Source organism: Salvelinus alpinus, chromosome 23 (genome assembly GCF_045679555.1).
Source record: "Salvelinus alpinus chromosome 23, SLU_Salpinus.1, whole genome shotgun sequence".
NCBI lineage: Eukaryota > Metazoa > Chordata > Actinopteri > Salmoniformes > Salmonidae > Salvelinus > Salvelinus alpinus.
In genome coordinates, this window is record NC_092108.1 from 15673642 (window position 1) to 15684364 (window position 10723).

At 42.7% G+C, this 10723-nt stretch overlaps 1 long non-coding RNA gene across 1 annotated transcript; it reads right to left on the reverse strand.

Annotated features, from left to right (window-relative positions):
* Positions 1-2694: 2694 nt before the first annotated feature.
* LOC139550332 (uncharacterized) lies at positions 2695-10526 on the reverse strand. Its single transcript, XR_011670005.1, has 4 exons — positions 7179-10526; positions 6922-7037; positions 5235-5291; positions 2695-5140 (listed from the first exon to the last, which is right to left on the reverse strand). It is a non-coding gene; the product is annotated as an uncharacterized lncRNA (long non-coding RNA).
* Between the last annotated feature and the right edge of the window lie 197 nt (positions 10527-10723).

Genomic DNA, 10723 nt, shown 5'->3' on the forward strand with positions numbered 1-10723 from the left:
TAGAAAACAGCACGTGAGAGTCCGTCACTACACAACTTGCATCTTCTCGAGGCGGCAGGTGAACATGCTCTGATTTGAGGTGTGCGGGCTGAGCTCTGGAATGCGCCCATGCACCCTGATTGAAGGCCAGTCAGGTTAAGAGGGCCGGCCTTTTTTTTACACACAGAGACGAAAAATAAATTGCAAATAAACAATATCATTGTTATTGGGCAAATATTTGTGGAAGCCTGGCTTCCCTTGGCATCTATGAATACACACGCCACTGCAAATAAATAAAGTCATTTATTTTCATAACCACACACAAGAACAAATGAAGCAAGATGAGGGTACAACATTTGTAACATTTATTACGTGAAGAAAACTGCTAGCTGGAGCTCGTCTGACTCACCACAGGCTGTCTGGAAAGAACATTGTGCATACTTCTGTCTAGGACTTTTATGTTCATCATCACCATCCACTATAGTATTTACACACACAGTCTTGTACAGCTAACCATGTGGGGGGACACAATTCAGTCCCATTCAAAATCCTATTTTCCCTAACCCCTAACCCAAAAACCTAACTTTAACCCTAAAACTAACCCTAACCCTTAACTTAATTCTAATTCTAACCTTAACCCTAAACCCCCTAGAAATAGCATTTGACCTCATGGGGACTAACTAAATGTCCCTAATTGGTCACATGTTTGTTTGTTTTTTTAAAACACACACTTCCACTGAAGGGTTTATATAGATGTTGTAGATAAATCTTTAGCTTACAAAAGGATGGACTTTATGTTTTTTTGATGCACGCACAATCTTCCCATTTAATTGAACGTTCCAGAATGTGAAAATGTACTGAACGCAGCCCTGCGAAGGGCCTAATGGGACAGACATGGCTTTTTTTACATTACGTGTATAAATATTTTCCTCATACCCGTTTGTATGTGGTGGGTAGTAAGGCCAGCAAGGAAACCCATGACAGTGAAATAGGATCTCACAGTAGGACATACCTCTAACTCACATAATGTGACTATCACAATAAGCAATGACTTATTAAGAAAATAGAGTTCACCCTTGTGACCTCTCTCATCGTCACGTAACGCATAGGTTTACTTCCACTGTACTCACATCCTACCATACGCTTGTCTGTACATTATGCCTTTACACCCCGGTGCTTGACGTTGCAGGTTTACTAACCACCTGTCCTGGTGACCCATCATTACGCTCACCTGCGCCCCATCATTATGCACACCAGGACTTCATCACTACCTTCATTACTTCCCCTTTATCTAGTGTAACAGTATAACTTTAGTACGTCCCCTCGCCCCGACCGCGAACCAGGGACCCTCTGCACACATCAACAACAGTCACCCACGAAGCATCGTTACCCATCGCTCCACAAAAGCTGCGGCCCTTGCAGAGCAAGGGGAACCACTACTTCTCGGTTTCAGAGCAAGTGACGTAACTGATTGAAACGCTATTAGCGCGTACCCGCTAACTAGCTAGCCATTTCACATCCGTTACACTAGCACTCTGTAGTCTCATGAATCAGGCATTATTGGTTCTGTTTTCATGTCCAGATGCTTCGCTTGTTTTGTATCGGTCCATGTTCGTTATTATTAAACTCACCAACTGCACCTAGCCTTGAGCTAGCCTCGGGCTAGGCCCAAATACCAGCTAATTCTAGGGCTACAATACCTCCTCTGCCAATTGGCCTGGACCCTTTATTGTCGACACGGAGCCCCGCCGATCCATCACGACTGGACTGCCGACGTGATCACCCGATGTGGTCTCAACAGGCTATTCTGTTACGATGTCGCCGAAGAACCATCTACTAGCCCCGGCCCGCTAGCTTTTCTGAACGCTGTGTCCCCTGCTCGCCCAGCTAGTGTTCCCTGTTCGCCCAGCTACTAGTGACTACCGAACAGCATCCTGACTCACCTGTTGTTGCTCTTTTGACCCTATGATCACTCGGCTACACAGCTGATGCCCCCTGGACTGTTTCAACACGGTACCTAACTTTGTTTACCTGTCAGCACCTGCCTCGAACTTAGGTCCTGTATGTACCTAACTGACCCGCTCTGCCCATTCATCGCCATTTACCCGTTGTTGTCTTAGCTCTCCCGATCAACTCCTGTGATTGCTTTATGACTGTCAATATGCTTTGTCTACTGCTGTCTTGGCGAGTTCTTAATGTTTTATTTCACTGTAGAGCCCTCAGTCCCACTCAAAAACCCTTAGATAGCTCTTTCGTCCCACCCCACACACATGCTGAGACCTCAAATAGATTGATGCCTCCAGAGACGAAACGTCTCTCATCGTCACTTAACGCATAGGTTTACTTCCACTGTACTCACATCCTACCATACCCTTGTCTGTACATTATGCCTTTACACGCCAGGACTAGTACAACAAAAAAAATGAATGCATATTTGTCAAATTGTACTTTGTCCTACAGTGATGCATTACAATACGTCTGGCATGTAGTAAGGGAAAATGTCTAAATAAATGAGTTTGACCATATATAATATTTAACCCTACATAAAGTATGTAATTGCTATAAAAACACTGCAGGTTTTCACGACCAGACAAAGCTTCCAGTGGGATGATCACATTGTCTACGTTGTGTGTATCTCAATATACCACGGTGGGAGCATATCAGAATTACTTTTTGTCAAATTCTTAAGACAGTTATCCCATATAGTTAGTTATATTAACACTGAACAAAAATATAAAACGCAACATGCAACAATTTAAAAGATTTTACTGAGTGTAAATAAATTAGGCCTAACATGCTCACTAACAGGGATGTAAAGAGAGAAATACACTTTTTGTGTGTATGAAACATTTCTGTGATCTTTTATTCCAGCTCATGAAAAATGTGACCTATGTGTGTGTGTCACGTTTCTATTTTTGTTCAGTATATGCTTTCACCTCTAACAGAGTGAGCAATGTGACTACAGTATCAATCATGTTTGTGTACTTATCATTAGTGTAGTACAGTTATTTTTTAGGTTATTCCAGGTTACACAGGGATGCTGATGTGTCAAACCACCAAACCCAAAACTCTGGATAGACGAATGTGGTGTGGAATGTGTGCAGGTGGGTCAGTGTGTCTGATGAGACACTGTAAAAGGACACATTACCAGCTGGCCAATGTAGGAGTGTTTTAATTCTGTGGGACTGAAGGGAGGGAGCAGACATGGCAGTACTCATTATTGTGCCATGCAGTGTAACTTATCAAAGCACTTAGGACTTGGTATTGTATCCAAGCAAACAGTCAATAAAACTTCCTCTCCTGCTGATTCCTTTATATGCCACTCCTATACCAGCCCAAGCACTATACTCTGTCTCCTAGTAACACTGCCCAGTTAGGCCCTCTTTACACAGCACCTGACACCAGTCTTCAAATCTCTCTGGGTGATCAGGATGAGGCTGCTTCTCTCTCATAATTGTTACTTTCCTGTTGCCTTCAGACAGACACAGCTCTCTGCTTGCTGTGATTGGATCCAATGTGAGCTCACAGGCATCTGGTTACATGAGAGAAATGAATAAGAATGTCATTATAAAATAAAATAAATTAACTTTCACATTCACGTTGAGTGTATTGATTGTAGTGTAGCACAATCTCCAGATGTTTGATCGTATGTTTTATATAATTATAGCAAATGTTTACCTTAAAAAATGATAATCTCTCCCTCCAGTAAGTATTCATACCACTTATTCCACATTTTGTTGTGTTACAGCCTATTTTCAAAATTCATTACATTCTCTCACCCATCTACACACAATACCCCATAATGACAAAGTTCAAATATGTTTTTAGACATTTTTACAAATGTATTAAACATGAAATACAGAAATATCTCATTTACATAAGTATTCACACAATCCTTACCGATTACAAGCATACCCATAACATGATGCAGCCACCCACTATGCTTGAAAATATGAAAAGTGGTACTCATTAATGTGTTGTATTGGATTTGCCCCAAACAAAAACTTTATATTCAGGACAAAAAGTGAATTGTTTTGCCCAGTTTTTTGCCAGTATTACTTTAGTGCCTTGTTGTAAACAGGATGCAGGTTTTGGAATATTTGAGTTATGTGCATACTTCCATTTCACTCTGTCAATTAGGTTAGTATTTTGGAGTAACTACAATTTTGTTGGTTCATCCTCAGTTTGCACCTATCACAGGCATTAAACCCTGTAACTGTTTTAAAGTCACCATTGGCCTCATGGTGAAATCCCTGAACGGTTTCCTTCCTCTCCGGCAACTGTGTTAGGAAGGACGCCTGTATCTTTGTATTGACTGGGTGTATTGATACACCATCCAAAGTGTAACTAATAACTTCACCATGTTTAAAGGAATGTCTGCTTTTTAAAAATGTTTACCCATCTACAAATATGTGCCCTTCTTTGTGAGGCATTGGAAAACCTCCCTGTACTGAATCTGTGTTTTAAATTCACTGCTTGACTGAGAGACATTACAGATAATTGTATGTGTAGGGTCCAGAGATGAGGTAGTCATTTAAAAATCTGGCTAAACACTATTATTGCACACAGAGTGAGTCCATGAAACTTATTGTGACTTGATAAGCAACATTTTAATGTTGAACTTATTTAGGCTTGCCATAACAAAGGGGTTAAATACTTATTGACTCAAGACATTTCAGCTTTTTAATGAATTTGTAAAAATGTCTAAAAACACAAGTCCACTTTGACAATATGTGTAGGCCAGTGACAAATCAATTTTTTATCCATTTTACATTCAAGCTGTAACACAACAACATTTGGAAAAAGTCAAGGGGTGTGAATTGTTTCTGAAGGCACTGTATATGTGAGATACATTTCCTCAGCCCAGACTTTAACCAACACTCTTCACTGTGAACAACTCTGTGGAAAAAACAGAGAAGTCGCAAGGCTTTCAATTGACTGTTTTAGACTATTTTCCTGCTGTTTATAGGTCTACTGAAGGTTCAGAGACCCTCGTGTTTTCTCTGGATAAGAGCGTCTGCTAAATGACCTAAATGTAAATGTAAATGTTCTCATGGTGGGGGGCACATGTTACTCTGCGTCTGTTCCGCTCTCTGTCCACCACCTCTCTCAGCATCTGGACCTGCCCCGGCAGCAAAGTCAGACAGCTGGGCACACTCAGCTACAATAACCAATCACGCAGAGGGTTACTGTGAGGTCAGGGAGCAACTGCCAATCAGACAGGGTTATACTGTGATGTAGGGTGTCTGACTTACATCTATGACAGAGTAGATGAAACCTTTTCAAAGCTCTCGAGCCTCCAGATTGGTAACCTGGATAAGAGGAGAACAGAGGAGAGGTTACGTCTGGACGTCTGGACAGTGCCTACGGAAAGTATTCAGATCCCTTGACTTTTTCCAAATGTTACGTTACAGCCTTATTCCAAAATGTATTACATTTTTTTAAATCCTCAGCAATCTACACACAATACCCCATAATGACAAAGTGAAAACAGTTGTAGAAATGTTTGCTAACTTATACAAAATAAAAAGCAGAAATACCTTATTTACATAAGTTTTCAGACCCTTTGCTATGAAACTCAAAATTGAGCTCAGGTGCATCCTGTTTCCAATGATCATCCTTGAGATGTTTCTACAACGTGGTTGGAGTCCACCTGTGGTAAATTAAATTCATTGGACATGATTTGGAAAGGCACACACTTGTCTATATAAGATCCCACAGTTGACAGTGCATGTCAGAGCAAAAACCAAGCCATGAGATCGAAGGAATTGTCTGTAGAGCCTTGAGGCAGAATTGTGTCAAAGAACAGATCTGGGGAAGAGTACCAAAACATTTCTGCAGCATTGAAGGTCCCCAAGAACACAGTGCCCTCCATCATTCTTAAATGGAAGAAGTTTGGAACCACCAAGACTCTTCCTAGAGCTGGCCACCCAGCCAAACTGAACAATCGGGGAAGAAGGGCCTTGGTCAGGGAGGTGACCAAGAACCCGATGGTCACTCTGACAGAGCTCTAGAGTTCCTCTGTTGAGATTGGAGATCCTTCCAGAAGGACAACCATCTCTGCAGCACTCCACCAATCAGGCCTTTATGGTGGAGTGGCCAGACGGAAGCCACTCCTCAGTAAAAGGCACATGACAGCCCACTTGGAGTTTGCCAAAATGCACCTGAAGGACTCTCAGAACATAAGAAACAAGATTCTCTGGTCTGATGAAAGCAAGATTGAATTATTTGACCTGAATGCCAAGCGTCACGTCTGGAGGAAACCTGGCACCATCCCTACGGTGAAGCATGGTGGTGGCAGCATCATGCTGTGGGGATGCTTTTCAGCAGCAGGGACTGTGAGATTAGCCAGTATCAAGGGAACTATGAACGGAGCAAAGTATAGAGAGATCCTTGATGAAAACCTGCTCCAGAGCGCTCAGGACCTCAGACTGGGGCGAAGGTTCACCTTCTAACAGGACAACAACCCTAAGCACACAGCCAAGACAATGCAGGAGTGGCTTCGTGACAAGTCTCTGAAAGTCCTTAAGTTGCCCAGCCAGAGCCCGGACTTGAACCCGATCTAACATTTCTGGAGAGACCTGAAAATAGCTGTGCAGCAACGCTCCCCATCCAACCTGACAGAGTTTGATAGGATCTTCAGAGAAAAATGGGAGAAACTCCCCAAATACAGGTGTGCCAAGCTTGTAGCGTCATACCCAAGAAGGCTGTAGTTGCTGCCAAAGGTGCTTCAACAAAGTAGTGAGTAAAGGGTCTAAGTACTTATGTAAATGTGATTTACCTTTTTGGGGGGGGTGATTGTGGGGTATTGTGTTTTGATTGAGGGAAAAAAACTATTTAATACATTTTAGAATAAGGCTGTAACGTAACAAAATGTGGAAAAAGTCAAGGGGTCTGAATACTTTCTGAAGGCACTGTTTGTGCATGCCCGTGTTTTCTCACTGTGAGTTCTCTCCATCCGTCATGCGTAGGATGATTCTAGCTGCTTCCAGGTTTCTGTCTCGGCTGCAGTCGTCTTTCAGTGAGACAAAGCCACTGAGGTCCATCTTCTCCACATACTGCAACATATAGCAACCATACAAACGCAATGACATATCAGACTTAGTGTGTAACAGTTACGTGAGTGTCCTTGGCATTATTGAAGAAGAATAGTGTTCCCACACAGACAGGTCCACAGCCGCTGAGAGATCTGTACGCACACACAGACAGGTCCACAGCCGCTGAGAGATCTGTACGCACACACAGACAGGTCCACAGCCGCTGAGAGATCTGTACGCACACACAGACAGGTCCACAGCCGCAGAGAGATCTGTACGCACACACAGACAGAGATACGCTGAGAGATCTGTACGCACACACAGACAGAGATACGCAGAGAGATTCAGAGGAAATCAGAGACATATTGGAGCTGCATACCAGTATTTTCACTGGAAAATCTTTTAACATTATCGTACATTGTTACCTCATACTCAGTCTCTCTCACCCATAAAACCTTGTTTTTCCACCATTCATTTTTCCTCCATAGGGGATTTTAGAAGCACTTCAAATAAGAGCGGTCTTCGTGTAAGCTTATCCTGGTGTGACGTTTTGATAACCGTGTAAATCTCTCTCGGACAAGGTGACTTATCAATGTATTCGCATGTATTTACCCCCAACAAATGAAATGCTAATTGGCTGCTAATGTGGCTATCATAAAGAACTACAAACGCCATGATTTTCTGGACGAGAATGTCGAATCAAGGCAAAGGTAAGAATCTCTGGATTAACTACCTAATGTTAGCTAAATGTAGTAATTAATAAATAGGCTACATTTCTTAAATGTAACTGTTAGCAAAGGAGCCAGCTAGAGATGACATGCAGGAGCTTGCAGGGATTTATAGTCTTGAACGATGTCTTCTTTGATGCTAATTAGCATTTTCATATCTGAGAATAAATAGAGCTGAACATAATAATGAAAGCCATCTTGTCCGCGAGATATTTACATCGTTATCAAAACGTCACGCCAGGGTAAGCCTACACAAAACACAGCCCGTATTTTAAGTGTTTCTTTAATCCCCTATTGGAAAAATGAATGTCGGAAAAACGATTTGAACCATTTGCTGTTTGACCGCTAGGTTTTATGGGTATTCTGACACCTCCAATCTGGGGCTCTATAATGATCCCAGGGAATGATTCTGCACCACAGCTGTTGTCAATCCGTGGGCATGTGATCCTCCATTCAATAAAGTGCACCTGAACCCCAGTCCCAAACATCCGGCGTTACCTCCCTCCAAGCTGTGGCCAGGCAGTGTTATTAAAATGCAGCCACTGACAACACCATGCTTCGCTCATCTCCAAAACACCATAGCACAGTGGCACCATCTCTCAGAGATAGAGATGGCCATATTAAAAGCATTTCTACAATCAATTCACTAGTAAGGTCATTTAGACTTGCTACTGTGTAAAGGAAATGGCTCTTGGATTCTAGGAAAAAAGGATGAATAGACTAAAAATGACAATGCCAAAAGGGAGTTATATTCAAGCGTAGGCAACAAGAAGTGACAGATCCTCCTCTTACAGGCACATTTTCATTGCCTTTTCAATGACAGTTCAAAGGTTAGGAATGCTTGTGACATTCAGTCAGAATTGTGAGCTGAACATTGACAGCTGTCATATTTTTTTTTTAGATTGGTAAGTTATCTGGCCGCTAGACTAAGTTAGTAATCATGGTTAATTACCAGCCTGGGGAACCCCATTGATCTTGTTAGTCAGTCTCACTCAGATATATTCAAAACTGCTAACATTTCTCTACACCCTAAGGCAAAATGTGTACAATTGAAGGAAATTAGCTGTAAAACAGCTCATTAACCTCTCCGACCCATAGCAAAATGAGTATAATTGCAGGAAATTAGTTACAAAATTACTAAATCTTCTCGCCGCCCCATGGCAAAATGTGTTGAATTGCAGCAAATTTGCTTTAAAAACAGCAACATTTTCTCTAGCCCCATGGCAATTGTTTTAATTGTACGAAATAAACTCTAAAATAAAAAAATGTGAAGTGGGTACACAGACCGGCGAGCAAATGTCCCCCTCCTGATGAGTTAACATTTTTTGTGGCCCCCACCCCCATCAAAGTTGCCTATCCCTGGTCTATAGAATAGGCCTGCCTGTACATTCTTTGTTGTTATTGACATAATGACAGATCCTGCCTTGACTCAGCTACAATCACTGGGCCATTTCTGCAGTGTTATCCAATCTAGTTCAGTGTCCAACCGTACAGTCATTGGTCCAACCCTAGGCTAATAGTGGTATGCTTAGGCGCTTAATTAATTCAGACTCCAGTTCAGTCTTCTTTAATAAAAATCACTTCTGAGCAAGAAGCAAGTGAAGTACACCACAGTATGTGGACACCCTTTCAAATTAGTGGATTCGGCTATTTCAGCCACACCAGTTGCTGACAGGTGTATAAAATTGAGCACACAGTCATGTAATTTCCATAGACAAACATTGGCAGTAGAATGGCCTTACTGAAGAGCTCAGTAACTTTCAACGTGGCACCTTCATAGGATACCACCTTTCCGAGAAGTCAGTTCATTGAATTTCTGCCCCGCTAGAGCTGCCCCGGTTAACTGTAAATGCTGTTATTGTGAACGGGACAGCTGAGTGCTGAAGCATCCTCAGTTGCAACACTCAGTACGGATTTCCAAACTGCCTCTGGAAGCAACGTCAGCACAATAACTCTTTGTCAGTAGCATCAAGAAATGGGTTTCCATGGCCGAGCAGCCGCACACAAGCCTAAGATCACCATGCGCAATGCTAAGTGTCGGCTGGAGTGGTGTAAAGCTCGCCGCCATTGGACTCTGGAAATGCTTTCTCTGGAGTGATGAATCATGCTTCACCATCTGGCAGTCCGACAGACGAATCTGGGTTTGGTGTATGCCAGGAGAACGCTACCTGCCACAATGCATAGTGCCGACTGTAAAGTTTGGCGGAGAAGGAATAATAGTCTGGGGCTGTTTGTCATGGTTTGGGCTCCTTAGTTCCAGTGAAGGGATGTTACAGCATACAATGGCATTCTAGATGATTCTGTGCTTCCAACTTTGTGGCAACAGTTTGAGGAATGCCCTTTCCTGTTTCAGCATGACAATGCCCCCGTGCACAAAGCGAGGTCCATAAAGAATGGTTTGTCGAGATTGGTGTGGAAGAACTTGACTGGCATGTACAGAGCCCCTGACCTCAACCCCATTGAACACCTTTGGGATGAATTGGAACACCAACTGCTAGCCAGGCCTAATCTCCCAACATCAGTGCTGACCTCACTAATGAGCGACACTTCAACACAGCATGCAATACAATGCACCAACCTTTTCTTTCGGTCCCGTTTTTCCAAGTATCCTTCGTAGTAGCAGGGCGCGAGCTGCGCCCTGGTTCCCTCCGGCCCCTAGCGCTGTTTCTTAGGTGTAGCAGCCATGAGTATAGCTGACTGGCTGGGCAAACCGAAAAGGGCACGCCTTCCTTTTATGAGATATTGCCATGGATATCCGCCAAAAACTGGCTGTTGTGCAAGTCCTTATGATGGACGTGTCAGTCAGTATAGGAGATGTCATGTGGTTTATTGTGCAGTTTGCGTTGATTGATTCAGTTAGGCTTCTTCAGTAGGGTGAGTGATTGGATGTGACATCTATTGCTTGAATATTCTAACACACCTGCTTGGAAATGTATTTCAAAGCCTGACAGATCAATGTATTTTTGACAACTGACTTGT